This window comes from Rhinatrema bivittatum, chromosome 2, assembly GCF_901001135.1.
Source record: "Rhinatrema bivittatum chromosome 2, aRhiBiv1.1, whole genome shotgun sequence".
Classification (NCBI taxonomy): Eukaryota; Metazoa; Chordata; class Amphibia; order Gymnophiona; family Rhinatrematidae; genus Rhinatrema; species Rhinatrema bivittatum.
The window spans coordinates 768,187,983-768,214,447 of record NC_042616.1 but is presented as its reverse complement, the minus strand read 5'-3'; positions in this window follow the sequence as shown (position 1 = coordinate 768,214,447).

The following is a 26,465-nucleotide window of genomic DNA, read 5'->3' as shown; positions in this document are numbered from 1 at the left end:
CCCGGGAAGCAGGTAGAGACCTACCCTATGCTAAGACCTGCTACCTTTAAGGACTTTGTGTTATCTAATGTCAACGTGAACTGCACTGTTTGTTTAAATTTGGTTTTCTCACTGTAAATATACTGCACCTAAGGAACAAGCTGATCTACCTCCTTATTTCCCTTGGCTGTTTTCCTGAGAGGGGGATATGATAGAGGTCTACAAAATCATGAAAGAACTTGAATTCTAGCCAAAATAAAGGTAAATATAAATCAGTTATTTACTCTCTCAGACAATAAAAGGAGCACACTCTCTCACGGTGAAGAGGAAGGCCCCCAAAGTGCCGCAAGCAGAGCTCGTCCCGCTTGCAGCAAAAACAAAGGCCCCCGGAGTGCCATCAGAGGAGCTAATCTTGCTTGTGGCGAAGGTGAATGCCCCAGTGAGAGTGAGTGTGTAGCAGGGGGATCTGTGTATATGTGTGTTTGTGAGAGATTGTGAGCCGGGGGGGGGGGGGGTGTGAGAGGGCATGTCTGAGGGTGCTTGAGTATGGGAGCCTATGGGGGCAGAAGGGGAAGAGGGGGCAAGGGATCAGGGGCAGGTGGTAGAGGGGGGCACCATCTCAACCCTCGCCTTAGGAAGCAGATTGCCTGGAACCACCCCATATGTTCTTATGTTCATAGTTGGCCATGTTACCACATATAGTGTTAGAAGTGGAATCTCTTGCGGGAAACACAGGCTAAAATCCACAGCTGCAGCAGTAGAAAGAAAGACAATAAACCCCTGCAGAGTATTTTTTTTCTCTTTTTCTTTGGGCCTCCCAGTTCCACTTAGCCAACCTTTGCACAACAGTCCAAGGGGACTAGCCCCACTTGTCTAATCAGGGGTCAAGCAGTGAGTAAGTGCCAGGCAGGCCAGCAGGGTTTTTTTCTTTTTTTTCCCCTCTCCTTTCCCCAGAGATATCTAGTTTGGAGACAATTCAGTAAACAGAGAAGATGGAGCAAGTGATTCAGATTCTTGATATAGAGCAGCAACAATTACAGGACGCACTGCAAACACAAATTGAATAGCAGCAGGCATTGCGAGAGCAGGTTTGTGCAGCAGTCTACAGTGTTAACTCAGATAGCACAAGCTGTGCAAACCGCCATAACTAGTCCACCTCCTGTGTCTCCAACACTACTTAAGATGACGCCCAAGAGCAAATCCTGATGGTTTCCTGAAAAACTCTGAATGCACAGCCCAAGTGGCAGGCTGGGCAGAGGACAGGTGGGCTACCTATTTGGGGAATCTCTTCACCGGGAGTAGTCAAGATGCCATCCAAATCGCCAATCCAGAAGGGAGGGCCATATACCAGGAAGTCAAAGTTGCCATTCTAGTAGAGAGCAAGTCTCACCTCAGAAGCCTACCAATAGTGACCAGCTAGACTTTAGCATTACCTTAAATGATCTTTCAATTTTAAGTTGAAATTTCTGCACATTGGATCCCACTTGTAAAACGTCTGTCTTCTTGGAATTCAAAACAAAATAGTTGTCTTTTAACCAAAGACCCACAGTATTCATACATTCCTCTAAATCAGAAAGCATCTGTCCTGGATTCGATCCCAGGGGAACTAGAATTTGTACATCATCAGTATAAATGAAAACCCAAATGAACGAATAATATTCCCCAAAGGGGGCCAGGTAAATGTTAAACAATAAAGGAGATAATGAGGATCCTTGAAGAATCCCCAAAATTACCGGAGTTAAGTGAGAATGTGACCACTGAAAGGACATCATTTGCAACCTGTTCTGCCAGAATCTAGAGATCCAGTTCATGACAGTATCCTCCAATCCCAAAGACTGGCAGTGTGCAATGAGAATGTCATGATTCACTAAGTCAAAGGCACTTGTGAGATCAGGAAGAACAATCAATATAGAGAATCCTCTATCCAAATGGATTAGCAAAGAGTCCACCAGATCTATCATGATGTCTCCATACTACAACCCCTCTGAAAACCAGCTTAAGCTGGATCCAATCTATTTGTCTCTTCCAAAATTTCAGAAACCTGAGTAGTCATTATTCTTTCCAACACTTTAGCTACAAAAGGTAAATTAGCAATAGGTTAATACCTTAGGATCCAATACAGTACTTTTCAAAATTGGGATGGCTACCAACTTTTTAAAGGTGTTGGGTACCAACCCCTCATCTACAGTTATGCTGCTAATTTAGAGGCAACTGGGGAGGAAGGATCAGAGTCAGGGGAAGAGCAGCAACTCTTCTTTTTCTTACCTGACCCCTTTGAGTAGGAAAAGGGGGGTGACCCAGGGAACTTCAGGCAGGCCCAGAGGGAGGATGAGTCCTTTATCTGGGCCCAGATGGAAAGCTAGTCCCTGAAGCACAGGTTACAGACCCTGCTCCCCCTTACTTTGTAATGAAAGGGGATCTACTTTACCAGGTAACAAAGGGAAGTGTGGAGGGGGAATTGATAGAACTCCTAGTTCCTAAACCGTACCACCAGAAGGCCATGCAACCAGCACACAGCCACCTTCTAGGGAGTTACCTGGGGAGGAAAAGACACGAGAGAAAATATTGGCACAATTCTATAATCCAGGCCTATGTAAACAGGTCCAGTTGTACTGCTGGTCCTGCCCTACCTGCAAACTCACAAAGCCTGCTGGTATACAGGTGATACTTCTCATACCAATACCCATAATCAAGACCCCTTTTGAAAGAGTGGGCATAGACCTTGTGGGACTACTAGAGAGATATACTCGAGGAAACAAGTACATCCTCGTTATTCTGGATTATACCACAAGATATCCTATGGCAGTACCACTATGGAATATGAAGACCCCTGATGGTGCCATTTGCCCTAATAGAGGGTTTTTCATGACTTGCCCAAGGAAATCCTGATGAATCAGGGAACCCCATACATGTCCAGAGTAATGAAACAACTTTGCACCTTGCTCAAGGTAAAAACTCTGTGTACCTCCGTATATCACCCAAACACTAATGGCCTTGTTGAATGTTTGAATCAGATGCTCAAACAAATGTTGAGGAAATTTGTGGATGAAGATGATAAGAATTGGGACGCATTGCTACACTATGTGCTGTTTGCAATCTGTGAAGTACCACAGAGCTCAATGTGGTTTTCCCCTTTTGAGTTACTGTATGGGAGGAGACCAAAAGGAATCTTGGACATAGGTTGCGAAACTTGGGAAAATGAAAGTGACCCCGGACAAAACCTCTTCAAGTACTTTCTCCAAGTGCAAGTGCTGGGGAGGTGGCCCAATTATGCCTAGAAAAGACTCAGGGTATCCAAGCCAGAGCTTCCATTCGCCCCACAGTCCAAAGAGTATTCCAGCCGGGGTACTGTATCCTTGTCCTCCTCCCATATTTGGAAGGCAAGTTGTTAGCCCTTTGGCAAGGACATTATGAGGTTTTGGAGAAAACAGATAAAGAAAACTCGAGTCTACCACGTAAACCTCCAGAAGAAATGGACTGTAAAGGAGTGGTACAGGAAGGAGAGTTTGTCTCAGAGGTTGCACCTGAACTGGAGTGAGCCCAAATTTCTTTCGGAGAGCAACTATCCACTGCATAAACAGCTGACTTAAAACAGCTAGTGGAAACAAACATGTAGATTTTCTTGAACTTGCCTAATTGTACGTACCTGATGGAGCATTACATTATACCTCCTGGAACAGTGGCACAGCAACAGTTCTATCATATTCCCAAGCCAGGTGCCACGTCAATGAGAACATAAGAACATGCCATATTGGGTCCATCAAGCCCAGCATCAAGCCCAGCATCAAGCCCAGCATCAAGCCCAAGTCCATGAAGCCCAGCATCCTGTTTCCAACAGTGGCCAATCCAGGCCATAAGAACCTGGCAAGTGCCCAAACACTAAGTCTATTCCATGTAACCATTGCTAGTAATAGCAGTGGCTATTTTCTAAGTCAACTCAATTAATAGCAGGTAATGGACTTCTCCTCCAAGAACTTATCCAATCCTTTTTTAAACTCAGCTATACCAACTGCACTAACCACATCCCCTGGCAACAAATTCCAGAGTTTAATTGTGCGTTGAGTGAAAAAGAACTTTCTCCGATTAGTTTTAAATGTGCCCCATGCTAACTTCATGGAGTGCCCCCTAGTCTTTCTATTATCTGAAAGAGTAAATAACCGATTCACATCTACCCGTTCTAGACATCTCATGATTTTAAACACCTCTATCATATCCCCCCCTCAGCCATCTCTTCTCCAAGCTGAAAAGTCCTAACCTCTTTAGTCTTTCCTCATAGGGGAGCTGTTCCATTCCCCTTCTCATTTTGATCGCCCTTCTCTGTACCTTCTCCATCGCAATTATATCTTTTTTGAGATGCGGCGACCAGAATTGTACACAGTATTCAAGGTGCGGTCTCACCATGGAGCGATACAGAGGCATTATGACATTTTCCATTTTATTCACCATTCCCTTTCTAATAATTCCCAACATTCTGTTTGCTTTTTTGACTGCCACAGCACACTGAACCGACAATTTCAGTGTGTTATCTACTATTTTGCCTAGATCTCTTTCTTAGGTGGTAGCACCTAATAAGGAACTTAACATTGTGCATGGGTTATTTTTCCCTATATGCATCACCTTGCACTTATCCACATTAAATTTCATCTGCCATTTCGATACCCAATTTTCCAGTCTCACAAGGTCTTCCTGCAATTTATCACAATCTGCTTGTGATTTAACTACTCTGAACAATTTTGTATCATCTGCAAATTTGATTACCTCACTCGTATTTCCAGATCATTTATAAATATATTGAAAAGTAAGGGTCCCAATACAGATCCCTGAGGCACTCCACTGCCCACTCTCTTCCACTGAGAAAATTGTCCATTTAATCCTACTCTCTGTTTCCTGACTTTTAGCCAGTTTGTAATCCATGAAAGCACATCACCACCTATCCCATGACTTTTTACTTTTCCTAGAAGCCTCTCATGAGGAACTTTGTCAAACGCCTTCTGAAAATCCAAGTACACTACATCTACTGGTTCACCTTTATCCACATGTTTATTAACTCCTTCAAAAAAGTGAAGCAGATTTGTGAGGCAAGACTTGCCTTGGGTAAAGCCATGCTGACTTTGTTCCATTAAACCATGTCTTTCTAAATGTTCTGTGATTTTGATGTTTATGTTGTCTTTGGTGTAGACAGATTGCTTGGGAGACAGCAGTCTGTAGGTATTTGTAGGTGGATCCTTGGACCAGTGGCAGATGACCACGCCCTCGAGGGAAGATCCCGAGAGGAACCACCGGTCAGGCTTAGAGTATGGAGGCAGACACACACTAGTTCTTTTATTAAACAGTATACCGAACCACCAGAGGTGGCAGTAGTGAGCTGGAATGCCTGGCTGGGCTGCAGTCCCTCAGATACTGGAACAGTGATCCCTGGAGGCTGAGCTGGAGAGAAACTGAAATATAGTGAGTAGGCAGGGTATGCAATGTTCATGTACCGAACCAGATGGTAACACTCACACAGTGGGGTAGATTTTCAAAAGGGTATGCGCGTAGGATACGCGCGCCGACCCCGGATTTTAATGGATACGCGCGGCTACGCGCGTATCTATTAAAATCCCGCGTACTCTTGTTCGCGCCTTGTGAGACAGGGAGGCAGATTTATAAAATCTGCCTCCCTGCCTCACAAAAGCCAAGGAGCTGGAAGGTATAGGCCCTCGAGGAGCGAGTACCTGTTCCAGGAAAAGCTCTGAGAGAGCGATGGTAACTCACTGAAGCAGTTTGGCAGTAAAGACTTCCAGGCAGAAGGGAATTCGGCAACAAGTCCAGGCACATAGGCCCTCGAGGAGCGAGAGTACCGGTTCCTGACTGACCTGAAAAACAAGAAGAGAGCGAGGCCCCCGAGGAGCGGGTACACCTGGTAAGTCCGAGGAGGCAGAGTAGGTCAGATAGAACAAATCCTTATCCTTGTCCTTGTCCTTATCCTTGCTAACTCGATGTGTTAGCAAATACTGAGACCTTAAATATCCGTCGCGGGTGACATCATCTTCGGGGGTTGCTCCCGAGGGTCGCGTCATTGCCGTACTTCTGTTGGGGCCACGCTGCACGCGCGCCCCTAGACCTCTGAGGATCATGGTGGATTGCAGTGTGGAACCGATCCGGGGACGCTGGAGGACCTCGGCAAGAAGACGCCGCGGCAGCCAATCTTCCCGCTGACAAAGAGAGACGCGCCAAAGAGGTGAGGAGGGCGGAGAGAGGGCGTCGGACCCTAACGGACACAACAGTTTAGAACACGTTCCACTATTTTTCCTGGCACTGAAGTCAGGCTAACCAGTCTCTAGTTTCCTGGATTGCCCCTGGAGCCCTTTTTAAATATTGGGGTTACTTTAGCTATTCTCCAGTCTTTAGGTACAATGGATGATTTTAATGATAGGTTACAAACTTTTACTAATAGGTCTGAAATTTCATTTTTGAGTTCCTTCAGAACTCTGGGGTGTATACCATCCTGTCCAGGTGATTTACTACTCTTCAGTTTGTCAATCAGGCCTACCACATCTTCTAGGTTCACTGTGATTTGGTTCAGTCCATCTGAATCATTACCCATGAAAACCTTCTCCAGTATGGGTACCTCCCCAACATCCTCTTCAGTAAACATCGAAGCAAAGAAATAATTTAATCTTTCCGCGATGGCCTTCTCAAAGTGCCCCTTTAACCCCTTGATCATCTAACGGTCCAACTGACTCCCTCACAGGCTTTCTGCTTCGGATATATTTTAAAAAGTTTTTACTGTGAGTTTTTGCCTCTACGGCCACTTCTTTTCAAATTCTCTCTTAGCCTGTCTTATCAATGTCTTACATTTAACTTGCCAATGCTTATGCATTATCCTATTTTCTTCTCTTGGATCCTTCTTCCAATTTTTGCATGAAGATCTTTTGGCTCAAATAGCTTCTTTCACCTCCCCTTTTAATCATGCCGGTAATCGTTTTGCCTTCTTTCCACCTTTTTTAATGTGTGGAATACATCTGGACTGTGCTTCTAGGATGGTATTTTTAAGAATGACCACGCCTCTTGCACACTTTTTACCTTTGTAGCTGCTCCTTTCAGTTTTTTTCTAACAATTTTTCTCATTTTCTCAGTTTCCCTTTTGAAAGTTTAGCACAAGAGCTATAGATTTGCTTACTGTCCCCCTTCCAGTCATTAATTCAAATTTGATCATATTATGATCACTATTGCCAAGCGGCCCCACCACCATTACCTCTCTCACCAAATCCTGTTCTCCACTGAGAATTAGATCTAAAATTGCTCCCTCTCTTTTCGGTTTCTGAACCAATTGCTCCATAAAAATGTCATTTATTCCATCCAGGAACTTTATATCTCTAGCATGTATCGATGATACATTTACCCAGTCAATATTGGGGTAATTGAAGTCTGTAAACAATCAGGGAAACCAATGAAATTTTAAATATAGCCTAAGTGACGGTGTCAGCAAGGCTGATGTTGTGATTTCTCAGCAAAAACCCAACTGGTCTATTAATCATTCACCATCACTGTCAAAAATATTTTTATTAATAAATCAAAAAGCTATTTGTATATATATTTTTTGAAATTTTTATCATTTTCATTAAAAATTCTTAATAGACCTTCAACTCCAATGCAGGTCCATGAAGAAGTTATAAGCAGCAATATCTTTGTTGTAAATAATAAACACAACCCTACACGGCCAGTGTTTTGCGGAAATGCTTCCTCAGGTGCACATGAAAGGTAGTGGCACAAAAGTATTTGCCATTTCAAAATGGACACAAAGTCTCCACTGTCTTCTTCATCCTCTTTTCTGATGAAGACAGCGGAGACTTTGTGTCCACATGATTACACAGCCACCTACTTGGATGATATCGTGGTGTACAGCTCAGAATGGAGGACACATCTAAACTCCAGCTGTGCTAACCAGTCTGAGGAAAGTAGGACTAATGGCTAACCCCAAGAGGTGCTTGCTGGGATGGCAAAAAGTCCAGTATCTTGGCTACACCCTAAGGAAGGACAAGGTCCATCTACAGACTAGGAAGATCAAGGGGATCACCTGGGTACCAGTCCCACAAACAAAAATGAAAGTGAAAGCATTCCTAGGCCTTACAGGATACTACTGAAGGTTTAGCCTCAATTACTTAGAGAAGGTGGACCCTCTCACAAGCCTGTTGTTAAAGAAAGCACCACAGAAGGTCCAGTGGTCAGCTGAAGCAAAGAAGGCCTTCAGAACTCTGAAAGAGGCAATAAGTTCTGAACCCATCCTGATAATTCTGGCCTTCACCAAACCCATCACAGTGCAGACCGATGCCTCAGAAGTAGGCTTGGGAGCTGTCTTAGTCCAGGTGAAAGATAGTCAAGAATATCCTATGGCATACATTAGCCAGAAGTTGATGCCATGGGAAAGATGGTACTCAACAGTTGAGAAAGGGCTTGGCAGTCAAGTGGGCTTAAGAGGCATTGTGCTACTACTTGCTGGAACAGCATTTCATGCTTATAACAGCTTCTAAGGATAAATAGAAATAAGGAGTAAAATGATGAGGTGGTTCCTGGCCCTACAGACCTTCAACTATCGAATACAACATAGGACAGAAAAGGAATAAATGTGGATTTCCTGTTCAGAATGGTGTCCCTTGCATAGGAAGGTGCTCATCCCAACAAGGCTGAGCTGAGGGGAAGGGTATGTGAGTGAGTATATAGAAAACTCCCTCAGACAACCTTAAAGGACCGGGCACAGCTGTCTCTACAAGGAACTCTGGGAATCCAGACTCTCAGGGAATCCTGGGTGAAGGGAGAAGCCTCTAACTAGAGTTTAAGAACTCAAGGCCTGAAAGAGTTAGAAGGGCCCCAAGGAGCAGGCAGAGACCTACCCAACACTAAGATCTGTTACATTTAATGACTGTATTAAACATAACAGATCTTAGTGTTGGGTAGGTCTCTATTTATTTAACATTGATTTTCTCACTGTAAATAAATTGCTCCTAAGGAATAGCCAGATCTGCCTCCTTATTTCCCTTAACAACCTTAACTAAACCCAAAATACAATTAAAATGATTTATTTCTAATTTGTCACCTGCTTTAAATACAGCTAAAATTACATATGTTGTAGAAAAATGTGCACACTTTTAGCCAGATTAAGGAAGGGAGGCAAAGTCTCAATCAAGTTCTCCAATGAAGCTTGCCCAGGGAAAAATGAGCTCTTAGCTCAGCAGCCTTGCACCAAACAACATGCCATTTTGTACTACTGGACTGGTGTACAAAGTGCAGACACAAAGATAGAAGGCTACTTACAGCAGGGATGGTCTGGAGGGTATAAATAGTCAACACTAAGGCTGCCATGGGAAGGAGGATCAGTGACAGTCTGGGGTGAGGGAGTTAGATATTAACTCAGGCTGCCAAGAGAAGGAGAGTAGACACCAGTCTGGGAGAGGAGAAAGGCAGCCAGATAGTCAACATCAAACCTGCCACTGAAGGAGGGAGTGTCATTGTTAATCGGGGTGACAGATAGTCAACACTGGAGCTGTAGTGAGAGGAAGGGTCATTGCCAGTTGGGGTTAGGGGCTATTTTAACATTGGTGCTGTGGCAATCTAAGTATCGCTATTTGCTCAAATGATTGTATTTTGCTCACCTTTATTGCTCTGGGACGCAGTGGTTCATCAAAGTGAGACTTACAAAATCAAAGCCACATTTTTATTTGTATTTCACTTTAAAAAAATTCAAAAAAATGGACCAGTTGAATTTCAGCATGCAAAATTTAATATTAGCTGAGTTAAAGGACAAGTTCCACTTGTGGATGCATTAATTCTTTAGCCCATGCATTACTCATAACCAGGCACATAAACATTGGTCCCTGATACCTGTATATCCCAAATTAACACATCATTTATTCTTAGTTATTCTCTACATGTTTCACGTATCATAACGAGTTACTGTTGTCTTTACATATATATTTTATACTATTCTATTTATTATTTATTTTATTTCAAGTTAGTTATTTACACCATTATCTATTTTATTACATGTTATTTACTATATAGATTCTCGTCATTTGATGAGTCACTGTTGTTTATTTAATATTTATTCTCATGTTCTGAAACTCCGTTTATTGTAACGCCTCACCGCGATTGTTTTGTTTTATGTAAACCGACCTGATTTGATATTTGTATCGAGAACGTCGGTATATAAAAATGCTAAATAAATAAATAAATAAAGGCAGTCCTACATATAGCATTAGTACATTAGGTGGTTATGCTCTTTTGAAATAGCTGAAATAAATGCACCTTTGTTGACCTTGAAGTCCTTGTATTGGATATAGGGTTTCTATGTCCCGGTGCACAGACATAGATGGCTTGATAACTAAAATTTAGTGCTAGTTGGATAACTTTCTTCCCTTGACCTAACCCAGCCCCTGCGACCACCCAGAATCTGAGTAGTTAAATGAAATGGCTCAGCAGAGTAACATTTTCAAAGCTTTTGTTAGTCAGTTAGATGACTTTGAAAATCAAACTCAAAGAATTAAATAAATGTGCACGCACCTAAAAAATAAACTGCATGGGGTCATCTGAACAATGCTTTCTTTTCTTTTGCTAAGTAATAAAATAATTAAGCAGCTACTGAAGTGGAAATGAAATCTCATCATGGACTGATTTTCCATTTCTGTGTAAGATAATATAAATTTTGTACTATGGTGTGATAAGTTAGGAGAGTAAATATGACCTTTAACATGGAATTTTTCTTTCATGTATAAAATTAAGTGAAAGCATCAAACAGGAAGGCATCAAGTTATTCAAACTGTAAGTAACACTAACTGCATTCTGAGTATACCTTTCAGATGAGTGTTAATGTTAGCTAATGGAACATTGTCAGATACTAATAGGCTAAACCAGGTCAAAAGAAAAACTAATTTAATCAGCAGATTTCATGATTTCATAGAATTTTTCTATCACATATTTACAGTACACCTAAATATTCATATGCATTAATTTATATCTACACATGCACACACATGTCTGTCTATCTATCTACTATAAATATTGCACTTGGTAAATTTTCCAGACTGTTTTTTTTGGGCCCTTAAGAACTTGTTAAGAAGTTCCTGAGGGAGGTATTGGAAAGTTTTGGAAGATCATATGCCTGTGCATTCCCCCCTTTTCCAAAGTGGAGTATGTGTTGCGCTCGGGGGTGGACCCTTGTCCTGAGGCAGTGGAGAACCACCTCCTGGTAGGGACCAGGAGGGAACTGCCCACATGGGGCAGAGCACTGGAAGAGACAGAGGCTAGGAAGAGCTTCACCACTGGAAGCCCGAGGTCCCCCGGGAGGAGCCCGTAGGGACCCAAGCCGCTTGGATTTAGGTGGGTCTCACAGGGTCTCCTGGGAGAGTGGAAGTCTGGCGTGCCCATGGCAGAAGGAGAGCGCGGTCAAGTTCGAGACTGGAGGTCAGTTGGAGCAAGGAGGACCAGAATAGTGTAGGCGATGACAAGGCTAAAAATAGAGCCAGAATCTGGAGACGAGGTCGAACGGCAGGTCAGAGTCCAAGAGTCAGTCCAAGGAATGGTCAATGAAGCAGATGTCAGATACCAGAGTTCAGATGAGGTCAAAGGCAGGCTGAGGTCTTGAGGCAGGCGGCAGGCAGGCAGGCAGGTCAGGAGCAAGCTGAGGCAGGCGTCAGGCAGGCAGGCAGGTCAGGAATGAGCTGAAGTCTTTGAGGCAGGCAGCAGGCAGGAAGGCAGGTCAGGAACGAGCTGAGGTCTTTGAGGCAGGTGGCAGGCAGGCAGGTCAGGAGCAAGCTGAGGTCAGTACCAGTAAGACAGTCCGAGGGTACTACCTGGGAAGACAGACAGACAGACGAACGCAGGAACTAGGATGCAGGAACAAGTCAGGAACAGAACTAGATCAGAAGGATCCTGGAACAAGAATGGAACAAGGTTCAGACACAGAGGCAATCTTAGAACAAACCGACCCAATTGCGAAGTCAAGGAAGCAGAAACAGGAATTTCCTTATATTGAGGGATCAATCAGGGTGCGCCGCGGAGCTAAGACCCGCCCCTGGCCCTACATGAGACAGGGTTCTCCGCCCGCGCGCGCATAGGGGCGAGGCTAACATGGCAGAGGACACTGAGCCTCGGCGTGAGGCCTGGTGCGCAGTGGAAGGCCTGGCGACCGCCACCTCAGGACGCCAGGGCCTGGCAGGACTGGCAACTACCGCGAGGGAGGTCGTCCCGGGACCCGCTGTGGAACCATGAAGGTGAGCAGGCCTGTGCGTGGGATGGCCGCAGGCGGGGCCCGTAACAGTATGCTTCTTCTCTGGGCATGGGCTGGGAACAGGTTTCCCTGTAAGATCAAACTGGGCTGAGGACCTCCCAAAATAATTCCAATGTTCTCTCTCCTCTTGTGCTCCAAAAAATACATTTATTTTAAAACTCAAAAACAGAAGTAGAAAAAACAGCAATGTAGAGAAATACAGTCTATTTTCAAAGTCCATTTCCTTTTCAAACTGGTCAATTCATCAAATATCACAGTCCCAAATCTACTCCTTATCAGAAGCTGCATAATCACTCTTCTTGATTACTCCCAGAAGCTCTGTGGCTCCAGTATACCACCTCTCAGTCTCCTTTTTGCCAATTTCTCCAAGGGACAGTTTCTCACCCTTATTCCACCCTTAAATCTCTTTCACAGTTTCTACTCAGTAGAACCTTTGGTGAATCCTAGATGTATCTCCTTTTCTGTACAGAAGCCATTCAAACAATACTCACACTTTAGGAGCAGCTCCAGAGACACTACACCCCATTTTCTTGGGCCAGTCCTGAGCTCGGTGATGAAATAACCAGCCAGTTCTCTTCCCGGGTTCCAGTCAGCCTCCCCTACCACAGTTCCTTTGTCTATCTTCCAAATGTCCAACGTCTTTTCTTTCTCCACTCGGCAACACAACCTCTGCCTCAAAACTCCTTTCTCTTTTGAAAGTAGATGGAGGCTTTCGGATGATTTGTAATCCATTCTTGTCTCTCCTTTCACATCTGGTTCTTCTAAGACTCCTCTTCTCGGCTCTCTCCTTGCAACTTCCAGATGTAAACTGTGGCCTGGGCCCTTCAGATGCCCCCTTCATGAGCTCCTTCCTAGTCAGCCCTTTGTCATGTGCAAAACACTCCTTTTATACCATTCAATACTCACACGGCCATTGGATTAGAGATCTCTAGCTCAACCTTGACCCATATTCTGGAACTTTCTTCATGTTAAAGAATAAGATAAACTTTTCACCCTTTTTTTGGTTACTCCCTAAAGGAAAGCGCCATCCAATTTTATTTCCCATTAATCTTTCCCCCATATGTCCTTTACCTGAACTCCACAAGCAGGTTATAGGTAATGTCACATGGAGTCACCTGGACCACATTCTCCCCCACCTGAAAAAAGAAAATTAAGTCAAGCATAGAAAGAAATAAAGACAGAAAATGGAGCATTTTTTCAAAACCTTTACCAGCTTTAAATAATTTTCAAGCATCCGTTTCCTAATGTATAGCATCTCACAGTTAAGTGCATTGCTAAATGGAGTACTTGTTTAGGATAAATAAATTCTTAGGCAGCCTACACAAATAAAATTAAAGTCCAAACTTAGAAAGATGGTTTCTGGCCTTCTAGTCTGCTCCTGAGCCAGACATCACCTATAGGGATTTGGATCCTCCATTCCTGATAAAGTTCAAGGTTTTTTGAAAGGGACAAACCAAACAAAGGCACATGACAGCTTATCCTCACTGTGCTGGTTACTTTACCGCAACTATAATAAAACATAAACAAACAAGACAACATGGAAGAGAAAATGTCCATCTCTGAGGTCATCTTTCTTTCATAATTTCTTCCTCTTGCAACTAGAAAAGTAGCAAAATTCTCTACCTTGTATTTGAGTCACTCAAGGGGAATACCAGGACAGATCTGGTATCTGAACTGAGTTACCCCCAGGAAGGATCCTGGTTTTGTAGTATTTCCTGGAATGCCTGTCAGTATCTACGATTATAGGGGGCTTCCTAATATTACATCCCACCTTCCATTAGGCATACTGCTTATTAATTGTGGCTATTACCAGAGAGTTTCCGCTGGATATGTTCTTGTACACCACTTCTTTTTGATTCTGTTATAGATCTCCTGGTACATTCACTCTTCCCGCCGCAGCTCGAAGGCAATCATAGTACTGGCGGGGGGGACATAAGGGCATGAATAGTCTCACGATTCGTATACCAGAGCCCTGCTAGTTTCTCTTTTCCCTCTTGGGCAAGCTGGCTTAACCAATGATGAGGTCAGCAGATCTTCTGTGATAGGCATCTTGGACAAATCCAGGTTGCCTTCATCCTCATTGCCTCTAATGATACCCCAGGGTAGTTTCAACATCTGCAGGACTGGAATCAAATCTCCCAAACTTCAAAGCAGAACTCACTATACACCACCTTATATTGAAGCAGAACACACACACTCCCTGGAGATTTTCTTTCACATCTTTGCTTAAAGAGGAGCTCTAAGACACTTTCCCCTCTCTGAATGATTTTATCAATGGTAAAGGAGAAGTGAAAAAAATGTCAAGATTAGATATAAAACAACTTTCTAATTGCTAGGACCAGAATTAGGTCTAGGCCACACTATAAAGGGAATAAATTTGTTCTCTTTGACTCTTCTCAATTAGAAATGATTCTTTATGATAAAGTTGCAGTTAATTAAATGTGTCTTTCTTCTGTTCTGGAGCAATGGACCATGGAGTGTAAGAAGTTTCTAGTAGTTATAATTATTAGCTATATTGTACTGTGATGTTTAATATGGCTTCACTTTTTAATGTATTTTTTTTCTTCATTTGTGGAATTGTCACATTTCACTTTTAGGAGTTTATTTTCCCTGACTGATGAATGTTGGGATGCATGTTCTTTGTTTAATGAGGTATACATTTTATTTAAAATGTGAATAAAAGAAAATAAAATTTGTGCTTTCTGAGTCTGATTAATTTAGGCATTTTTTTTTTTTTTAATTTTATTTTTAAATTTTCAACAATATATAAGCAAGAACAAAACACTTACTTCCAGATAAATATTGAAAGTGTACATACAATTCCTATCATCATATAACACTATAATCATCATAATCTCATTAACTTATAATGTAGCTTTTCAGCAATTTAGGTATTCATATGTAGGGGGAAAAGAACATAGGGAGATTATAACAAAATCATTTTAAGAAACAGGCACTTAATGTCAATTCTGCTTCACTCTTAATCTTTAAGGATCTACGACCTAGATATTAAGTGGAGATAGGGTAGCTATATTCCTTGCATTAATGAATGATTTTAATTGTTCAGGAAAAAAGAAAATATATGACTCATTTTGTAAGCGAATCAGACATTGTACAGATACCTTATACAAAAGGAAAATCCTAAAGATATTATCTGATGTTTCAACATAAGAAACTCATGCCTTCTCTCCTATGAGATCAGGATATACCCGAATTTCTTGTGCATAGAAGCATGCTGAGATATTTTTGAAGTATCTCCACAATACTTCACTGAGATTTTTCCATTGAAAATGTGACTAGGAGAGTTGCACAGTCATAGACTTCTAAAGAAGAATTCTCCAGAAATTGAGTCAAATTTTCAACACCCTCAAATAGTTTTTGGAGATTTCTCGTTTTTGTGGAAACAGGCAGAAACACCAATTTACTCACAGGAGGAAGCTTATCTTCATCAGTCTTTAATATTTCCTTGAAATATTTTCTTAAGGTAATATATGATTCTTCTCCCATAACTTTTGGAAAATTTAAGAAGCGAAGATTAAGCCACCTATTGTAATTCTCCAAGTATTCTACTCATCGTAACATGTAATTAGACTCCTTAATTAACTTTACATTGCATTCTTGTATTTTTTTTAGAAGAGAGTTCAACTTTCTCCAAACGTGAGTTAATCTGTATAATCTGACCATCAACTTTTCCTTCCATATCATTCAGTCTTTTGTCAAGGTATCCCTATTTTGTCCCTTGTTCTCTCAAAATGGAGCCTAACCCAGCTAACAGGTCCCATAACACGTCCAGCGATACCACCGAGGGCTTAGGTGGAATCAAAAAAAGACTCACCTTCCAATCTTTGGGAGGGGTCATCTACCTCGTGGATGTTGACTTCAATTCTCGGTGCAAATCCAAGTCGCCGCTCGGAGTTGAAGCAGTAGGAGAAACCTGCTCTGCAAAGCCGGCGGCGTCCATCGTCTGCAGGGGAGAGCTGGACTGTACAAGTAACTCTCCTTTCTGGCCCCCACCTTCCAGAAGACTCTCGGCGACATCATCACCCTGCGTCCCGGGAAAGAGAGGAGCTCCAGCTGATCTCGGGGCCGACATTGGTTGTAGATCTGGGGGACTGGGTGTAACTTCCCCAGGCAGCTCCACTGCTCCCTCAGTGGGGCCGACAGCGGGGCAATTATCCCCCAAATTTTAAGCAGTGCCAGAGCCGTAGGATGATATTGAGCGCTGTCCCGAGGGGAGAGTTGTTTTGGTGGGGTAAGTGCGAACCTTCCCCTTTGTTTTAGCCAGTATTTCTTCAAAAGGAAACTTCAAACGGAGACAGTGTTTACAGGTCCTGGCTCACATCGCCATCTTGTTCCCCCCACCCTAATTTAGGATTTTTTTTTTTTTTTTTGCCACACACATGGAATTGAATGAAGATTTTAATAAATGCAGCATCTTATATTTTGTGTTATAAAGCTCCCAGCCTGTAAAGAAATGTATGTGTGCCTCACATTTCATGTATGTGCACTTAGCTTTTTGTAGGTTAGGAGGTTGAAGTTTCTTGCAATTTGAATTAATGGATGTCATTACCTATATGTCTTTCTGTTGATGACTGACGCCATGTGCATTTCTGGCTGTGAGGACTGCGCCCAGAGCAATGTTAGCACTGACCTCTCTTATTCTGCTGCTGCTTCCTGGTGCCACTATATGTTATTGCGTGTTAATGCAATGTTAGCACTGACCTCTCTTATTCTGCTGCTGCTTCCTGGTGCCACTATATGTTATTGCGTGTTAATGCAATGTTAGCACTGACCTCTCTTATTCTGCTGCTGCTTCCTGGTGCCACTATATGTTATTGCGTGTTAATGCAATGTTAGCACTGACCTCTCTTATTCTGCTGCTGCTTCCTGGTGCCACTATATGTTATAATGCAATGTTAGCATTGACCTCTCTTATTCTGCTGCTGCTTCCTGGTGCCACTATATGTTATAATGCAATGTTAGCACTGACCTCTCTTATTCTGCTGCTGCTTCCTGGTGCCACTATATGTTATTGCATGTTAATACAATGTTAGCACTGACCTCTCTTATTCTGCTGCTGCTTCCTGGTGCCACTATATGTTATTGCATGTTAATGCAATGTTAGCACTGACCTCTCTTATTCTGCTGCTGCTTCCTAGTGCCATTATATGTTATAATGCAATGTTAGCATTGACCTCTCTTATTCTGCTGCTGCTTCCTGGTGCCACTATATGTTATAATGCAATGTTAGCACTGACCTCTCTTATTCTGCTGCTGCTTCCTGGTGCCACTATATGTTATTGCATGTTAATACAATGTTAGCACTGACCTCTCTTATTCTGCTGCTGCTTCCTGGTGCCACTATATGTTATTGCGTGTTAATGCAATGTTAGCACTGACCTCTCTTATTCTGCTGCTGCTTCCTGGTGCCACTATATGTTATTGCGTGTTAATGCAATGTTAGCACTGACCTCTCTTATTCTGCTGCTGCTTCCTGGTGCCACTATATGTTATTGCGTGTTAATGCAATGTTAGCACTGACCTCTCTTATTCTGCTTCTGCTTCCTGGTGCCACTATATGTTATAATGCAATGTTAGCACTGACCTCTCTTATTCTGCTGCTGCTTCCTGCTGCCACTATATGTTATTGCGTGTTAATGCAATGTTAGCCCAAGAGCAGGAAGCAGTTCTTGGTGTCAGCAAGCGTTGTATATGCCATGAGAAAGTTAATTACTGTTTACATTGGTACTCTGATGCCCTTGGCTAGGTGTGAAAGTTTAAAGGAGAGGCTAGGAGGGTCATAAAGAGAGAAGTCTAATGGAAACTAGGGGTGGAGTGGGTTGCGGGGGGCACAGGAAAGCGTCTCATTCTTGGAAGAGCAGCAAGACTGAGGAATGGTGATGATTGGGGGGAAAGATTGGTTGACTTAAGACAAAGAAGAGAAAAATTAAAGGCAGGATTTTAAAACCCCGGGACGCATTTAAGTGCCAGGGCCTTAAGGGGGCGGGGCTAGAGGCGCCCAGTACAGTGGATATTTGCCGCTGTGCCGGGGGATCGCGCACCGGCAACTTGCTCCTGCTCCTTTGCAGGAGCAAAATGTGAGTTAAAAAAATGGGGGGGGGGGGGGGGGGGGGGGGGGGGGGCTAGGATAAGGATAGGGGGAGGGTAGGTTAGGGGAAGGGAAGTCAGGCTAGGGGGTTGGAAAATTCCTTCCTAGTCCTTAATTGGAGCAGGACTGGGAGGGAACTGGGGAAGGCCCCGATGCATCACCGCACAAATTTGCTAAAATATACTCCCCCTTGCGCACGCCGACCCGGAGGTTTATAGCATACGCGTCCAATGGTGCACACGTGCGTATTTTTTGAAAATCAACCCTTAAGTGCGTGGTAAAAAAAAGAGATGGGGATGAAGGGGAGAGAAATTTAAAGACCGGGACAAGAAAGAAGGGTGAAATGGGAAAGATAAAACAAACAAAAAAAAGAATAAATAGGAAAGCAATTCAAGAATGGACAGGAGTGAAAATGTGACAAAAGAATTAAGGAGATGAAAAGAGAGAGAGAGAGTTTAGGAGTAAAAGATGAGATGGAGAGTATTGGAAAATAGGGAGGATACCATATAGGACAGGGACATTAGAAAGTCAAATAGAAATTTAAAAAAAGCAGAGCAAGAGGGACTTACTATTCAAAGCATGAAGGATGGGTCACAGAGCATGAGAGGAATCGGAGGCCTGTGCACTAGGGATGTGCAGAGCAAAATTTTATGTTCATATTTTTTATGTCCGAAAGGGGGTCCCACTTGCGGCCAATATGGACATAAAAAAAATCCAATGAGTTGGGTATATGTACATATGTGCAAAAAAAAAATTTAAACCCCCTCACCCTCCTTAATCCCCCCCCCCAGACTTACCACAACTCCCTGGTGATCGAGCGAGGAGTGAGGACGTCATTTCTGCAATCCTTGGCGAGAAGCATGTGACGTCGGTGGCACGTCGAGTGACGCGGTGTCACGTGATTCCCGGCTCGTTCGCGCCGGACGGCTCGTTCGGCCCAAAAATAACTTTTGGCCAGCTTGGGGGGGCCTCCTGACCCCCTCAAGCTGGCCAAAAGTTCTTTTTGGGCCGAACGAGCCGTCCGGCGCGAACGAGCCGGGAATCACGTGACGCCGACGTCACGTGATTCCCGGCAAGTTCGCGCCGGACGGCTCGTTCGGCCCAAAAAGAACTTTTGGCCAGCTTGGGGGGGCCTCCTGACCCCCTCAAGCTGGCCAAAAGTTCTTTTTGGGCCGAACGAGCCGTCCGGCGCGAACTTGCCGGGAATCACGTGACGCCGCGTCTGAGTGACGCGGCGCCACGTGATTCCCGGCTCGTTCGCGCCGGACGGCTCGTTCGGCCCAAAAAGAACTTTTGGCCAGCTTGGGGGGGCCTCCTGACCCCCCCAAGCTGGCCAAAAGTTCTTTTTGGGCCGAACGAGCCGTCCGGCGCGAACGAGCCGGGAATCACGTGACGCCTGCGTCACTCGACGTGCCGCCGACGTCACATGCTTCTCGCCAAGGATTGCAGAAATGGCGTCCTCACTCCTCACTCGATCACCAGGGAGTTGTGGTAAGTCGGGGGGGGGGGGATTAAGGAGGGTGAGGGGGTTTATATTTTTATTTTGGCTCAACAATCGCGATTTCCCACATATCGAACATATCTATGTTCGATATGTGGGAAATCCGATCGTTTATGTCGAATCAATTTTTTAAGTAAAAAAAAAATATGAGTTGCGTTTTACTAATGCGGTCAATCCGAATGCACACCCCTACTGTGCACTGTACCTCGTGTATAATACAGCACTGAAATGTGCATTATAGAAAATCAAGAGACTCACGTAGGGTAACCATTTTTGTAGGACTGGAACCTAATTTCAACAATCTTCTGGTGAAGGAATGACTATATTTGAGTAGAACTGGAATATTTGCCTGAAGAAAGTTTTTTTTAAAGCGCATTGAATGCAAAATTATTTCCAGTTGCATCTTTTTTTTTTTTTATTTGAATTTTTTCAAAAGCATTCCGCTGCATCACTCAAGATGATCAATGGGCTATAACAGGGCTCAGGACTGCTTAGTAAAAGAAACATTACAATGTCATTTCAACAGTATCATGAGACAGTTAACTTGCAAAGTGAATACTGTGCTATACAGGGGTCACTAGCAGCAGGTGCTGTGGGAATGAACCTGAAAGTAAAGAAGGGGGATTGCTGGGAGAAGCCTTCATGGCAAGGCTTTCGCTACGAGTGTTGGTATTAACTGTAAAAGTTCCCGTTTTAAGCACTCCTAGGGCCTCATTTCCTAAAGTATCGCAGGCCTGCGATACTTTAGGAAATGAGGGGCGGGGGGCTGAACCGGGGGGCGGGCCTGCGCTAGCCGGCAGCGATTGCACCGTCGCGGTGTGATCGCTGCTGGTTTCGCCCCCAATGGAGCCACCATAGGAGGTGTAGCTATTGGGAGTGAAATAGGACGCGAAAAGGGCCTTACCTTTTCGTCGTCCGCAGCGGCTTCGCGGAGTCGGCCCCGGTGACGCCCCAACTCCTCCTCTTCCGGGGCCGACTCTGCCCCCATTTTGGTATCGCACGCGAAAAGGGACATTTCGCGTGCGAAAATAAGGCCCCTAGTGTCTTTTGCGTGCGAAAATAAGGCCCCTAGTGTCTTCTATAAGGGGCGGATTTTAAGAGCCCTGCTCGTGTAAATCCGCCCGGATTTACGTGAGCAGGGCCTTGCGCGCCGGCGCGCCTATTTTCCATAGGCCTGCCGGCACGTGCAGAGCCCCGGGACTCGTGTAAGTCCCGGGGTTTTACGAGGGGGCGTGTCGGGGGCATGTCAGGGGCGGGGCCGATCGGCGCGGCGTTTTGGGGGCGGGACGTGGCGTTTCGGGGGCGGGCCCGGGGGGGCGTGGTTTCGGCCCGGGGGCATGGCCGCGTCCTCCGGAACCACCCCCAGGTTGCGTCTTGGCGCGCTAGCGGCCCGCTGGCGCGCGGGGATTTACTTCTCCCTCCGGGAGGCGTAAATCCCCGGACAAAGGTAGGGGGGGTTTAGATAGGGCTGGGGGGGTGGGTTAGATAGAGGAAGGGAGGGGAAGGTGAGCGGAGGGCAAAAGCGAGTTCCCTCCGAGGCCGCTCCAATTTCGGAGCGGCCTTGGAGGGAACGGAGGCAGGCTGTGCGGCTCGGCGCGCGCCGGCTGCACAAAATCGGCAGCCTTGCGCGCGCCGATCCTGGATTTTAGCAGATACGCGCGGCTACGCGCGTATCTACTAAAATCCAGCGTACTTTTGTTTGCGACTGGTGCGCCAACAAAAGTACGCGAACGCGCATTTTTTGTAAATCTACCCCTTAGTGAAAAGCTGAAGTCCGTGACATGGTTTCAGATGTGAGCTGGGGAAGAGGCACTTTGAATCGAGGTGGTTTTCGGAAGGTGGGGGGGGGGGTGGGTTTGGAGGGGGGGGGTGTTGTAACAATAAATGGCTGAACACATGAAGAAATAATTGGATGATATTTATCCTGTTCCATCATCAGCCCCCTGATGGAGATTACGAAACACGGCCATTGTCGGGGTGCTTTTGATCAACAAGATGAACTCTTAAGAATAATTTCATGTAAGTTCAAGTTTAATTTTTATTTGCAATAAGATAAAGATAAAAAAATATATATGTGATAGCCCATGATTAGAAGGCAAGGAAGGCATTTGGAGTGCCGGTAATGCCTGTTATGATAGGCTAAAATTATTTAATTATACTTGGACTTTCTGCTATTATTATTATTATTTCTCCCTGTTCCCTTTGCTTTCAGACCCCTCACACAATCTCTACACATACCCCTCCAACCTTGAGACTGTCCCCCCCTCCATCCCCCTTAACTTCCACCGACTTTCCTGTTTAAACTCTTATAGTTTGTTACATGCGCCCCCACAAGTCTTACTGCCACCCTCTTATCAAAGTTCACTCCCAAAATTCTCGTTAGATTGTACACCTAGTTCCAACCACAGTTATTGTTAAATGTAAAATAGTACGACCTCTTGTCTTACTATTCCAATTGTTGTCATGTGAACCGATGTGACGTATGCCAACGAATGTCGGCATATAAAAGCAAATAAATAAATAAGTAAAAATATTAATCAAGTTGACTTAGAAAATAACCACTGCTATTACTAGCATCAGTATCATGGGATAGACTTAGGCCTGGATTCTCTAATACCACCGGGCTCTTTAAATCACGCGGTACAGGGGAGTGGGGAGGCGAAGCGGGGGGCAGGCCTGCGAAAGCCGGCAGCGATCGCAGCTCTGCGGTGCGATCGCTGCCGGTTTTTGCACCCAATAGCGTCATCATAAAAAGTGCTATTGGGCTTGAAATAGGCAGCGAAAAGGGTTCTTCCCTTTTCGCTGTCCGCGATGTCTTCACGGCGTCCGCCCGGGTGTTGCCTCGACTCCTCCTGTTCCGGTCTTGACGCCGCCCCAACTCCATCCCCATTTAGTGATCGCACGCGAAAAGGGACTTTTCGCGTGCGATCGCTTTGGAAAATGACCCCCTTAGTTTTTGGGTACTTGCCAGGTACTTGTAGCCTGGATTGGCCTCTGTTGGAAACAGGATGCTGGGCTTGATGGACCCTTGGTCTGAACTAGTATTGCATGTTCTTATGTTCTGGAGCTGTGACACTTTCCACAAAGCCATCTATGTAAATAATTGCAAGCCTGAACTGTGTTATAAAATCTTTCAAGAAACACAGTGCTTGCCATGGATAATATGGACAGTTTGTTACAGGGGCATACCCAGAACTAATTTTTTTTGGGTGGGATCAGGGTTAACTTGGGTGGGCAGTAGACATACAGGTCAGAAGTTTACTAGTTGTACTCTTATCGATAAATAATTCTTTAGTGTGCACCCGACAATGGATTTATAAGTAATCTGCAATAGCCGTTGTGCATCATGAGTGAAACTTTAAAATATTTTAATTCAATTATTTCAAGTATTTACCAATATTTAAAAAATCCTATTAATCTGTATTAATTTATTTTAGATTCATTGTAGTTTATATATATTCAAGAAGATGATCATGTAAAAACAAACAAAGAGCACATAACAAACATCAGATCCAATCATGTAAGAAACCAAATATCAATGTATCCTCTTTCCAGAAAGATAGAGAACATCATAACTACAATAAAATAGCAATAATCATAAGAATCATAAGAGTGGATACACAGCAGGACTAGGACAGTTCACATTAGAACCCAACATTCAAAAAAAAAAACAAAACAGTCAAATTCTGGTGTCACCTTAGAAAAACAAAATCTCTCTACTGCTAAACACTTTGGGGTCGATTTTAAAAGGCACATGCATGTTATAAAATACGAATTCCATGTGCACATGTGCGCGCAGATTTTAAAATCTGTGCACGCACGTGTGTGCAGGTGACCGGTTGCACGCGTGGGGTGGGAATTTTAGAAAAATACGAATTGCAACGCATTTGGCACGTTCCCAGTTCCTCCCAGTCCGCTAAAATTAAGTAGCGGACTGGGAGGGAACTTCCTTAACCCTAACCTTACCCTTCCTCTTTTCCCCTCTCCTCCCCAACCCCTAAACCTATCCTAGCCATCTCAAATTTTTTTTAATATATTTACTGCTCCTCTGGAGCAGAAGTAAACTCCGCTCGCCAGCAGCTCGCCGGCGGGTGCTTCCCCAGGACAGTGTGTAATGGCGCTGTTCTGGCCCACCCCCTGCCCCATCCCTCCCTGCCCAGACCCCGCCCCCCAGCCCGCCCCTTTCTTCTGCGCATATCAAGAGTTATGTGCGTGGCCGGGCGCTTTCTAAAATGAGTTTGGCGCGCGCAGGACCCAGCCATGCACGTAACACCTGGTATTCGCACCTGCGGGCCTTTTAAAATCGACTTGTTTGTGAAGTAACACAAACCTCTACAAAAAAAAAAAATACACCTAGAACAACTGCTATATCATACAATGACAATACTCTTACAACAGCAACCTTATCTATGAAAAGGCAGCAATGCAAATTTTACACCAGGCCCTAGAGCACTAATATGCCACCTACTGAGATAATAGACCAGGTCAGACTGCTACAAATCCCTTCAGAGAAACTACATGCTAGCAGAAATACTGCACTTCAGCTACACACAGGCAGAATAGAGACTACCCAGTTTTTGTGAGCATCTGCAAATGCCTCTTAATATTAGGCCTTCCTAGTTAGTTTGCTATTTTTTAGCATGCAAAAGAGGACCTTACTGTGCACACTAAAGTTTATTGTATAGGCAATTTAAACAGGATGGGAGGGGGTGAGGCTAAAGTAGACAGAGCAAAACAAATCTTCTCCCTCATTCAGCCCCTCCCCTCCTTTTGCTTCCCTATTTCCTCTTATTCTGCAAGGAACTAGAGGATAGGGATGTCGGCTTGAGTGGATTAGAGTTCACTTTTTGTTGGCATATTTTTGTTTAAAATTTGCGATCATTTATGCTGTATTTGTTGTGGGTTGTTTTTTGTGCTTCTGTGTGTGACCCGTATGACGTATTCTGCTAACAGGTAATTTCTATGTACTCCACCATGTCCTGTCTTCCCAGTAGAAGGTATATTGCTAATAATACATTTTGACTTTTAGCTCACCTTTCTAAATAAACGGCCCATTATATTTACAGAATTTATTACAATTTTATATTCCAGGATGGTCTCTTTGTTCCCAGGATCTGGGATTGTTGAAAGTCCCTTCTGTTAGAGCGGCTCGCTTATCAGAAACAAGGAAGCAGGCCTTCTCTGTTGCTGGTCCGATAATGTTGAATTCCCTGCATAAGGAATACGCAATATTTCCAATTTGAAGTTGTTTGGAAAACAACTGAAAACTTTATTCTTTTTAGAAGCTTATGAGAAGTGAAGTTATAAGTCGTACTTTTAGTTATTTATGTAAGTTTTAAGGGGAGTGTATCTGTATTGAATGAATGTATTTGATTTGAATTTTATATTCTATAATCTGCCCAGCACAACAGGTTTGATATGGGTGGGAAATAAACATTTATAATAAAAAAAAAAATAAGCAAATAAATAAATACATAAATAAATAAATATTTTTCAAACAACTTGCATAGAATTAAGCCCGAATTTTCAACGTGGATTTATGTGTATAAATCCACTTTGAACATTTGTGCGTGTGCATGATATCAGTGCTGATAAACATGCACAAAGTTATATCTGCTCAAGTGGTATAAATTTCTACATGTGTATTTATACACACACTTTCAAAAATAAAAAATATAAGAGTAAATAATGTCCCTGCTCCAATTCCACCCCCTATGAATGCCTCTTTATAGTGCATGTACTAGTACACACAAAATAGCTTTTACCCCCATAATCTTCAAGGAGGATTACAGAATTTTTAGAATTCAGGTACAATAATTCCTGAAACAAAAAGTTTACAATTTAAGTGAGTTTCTGAAAAAAAGGGACATAAAGTGGCTTATTCAAGGTCACAAAAGTTATCAGTGGGGGAAGTGACTGCCTTGGTTCTAGGCCACTTCCATGAAGTTACTAAGTAGCACATTTAAAACAAATTGAAGAAAATAATTTTTTATTCAGCACACAATTGAGCTCTAGAATTCATTTTCAGAGGATGTGGTAAAAGCACTTAATGTAGCTGGGTTAAATAAGTTTGGCCAAGTTCCTGAACTTCCATAAACCATTTTAAATCAGGTAGACAAGAGAAAAGTCACAGTTTATCTCTGGGCATAAGCAACTTGGAATTTATATACCCTTTGGCATCCTGCCAGGTACTTGTGACCTGAATTGGCCACTTTTAGAAACAGGATACTGAACCTGATGGACCCTTGATCTGATCTAGCAAGGCAGTTCTTATGTTTTTATATTTTTCAGCTGCTCTAGAACCCAATGTAATATTTGCATAACTAGATTTTTATAAGTAGAGTTGTTGCTGTTTGAGTTCCAGGAGGTAGTGCTGTTTTGGTACAGCAAATTTGCTATATAGGTTCTGAGTGACTTTCTTGCAGGGTTTTCTGTTATTTTATTTATTTATTTATTTAAGAAATTTTATATACCGGCGTTAGTGGGGACATCACACCGGTTCACATATTAACAAAAGATTGGAAATTACATCATAACAGGAGAAAATAACTTGGGGGGGGGGGGACATTAGTGAAGCAAGGAAAGATAGCGAACAAACTGATAATGTGCCT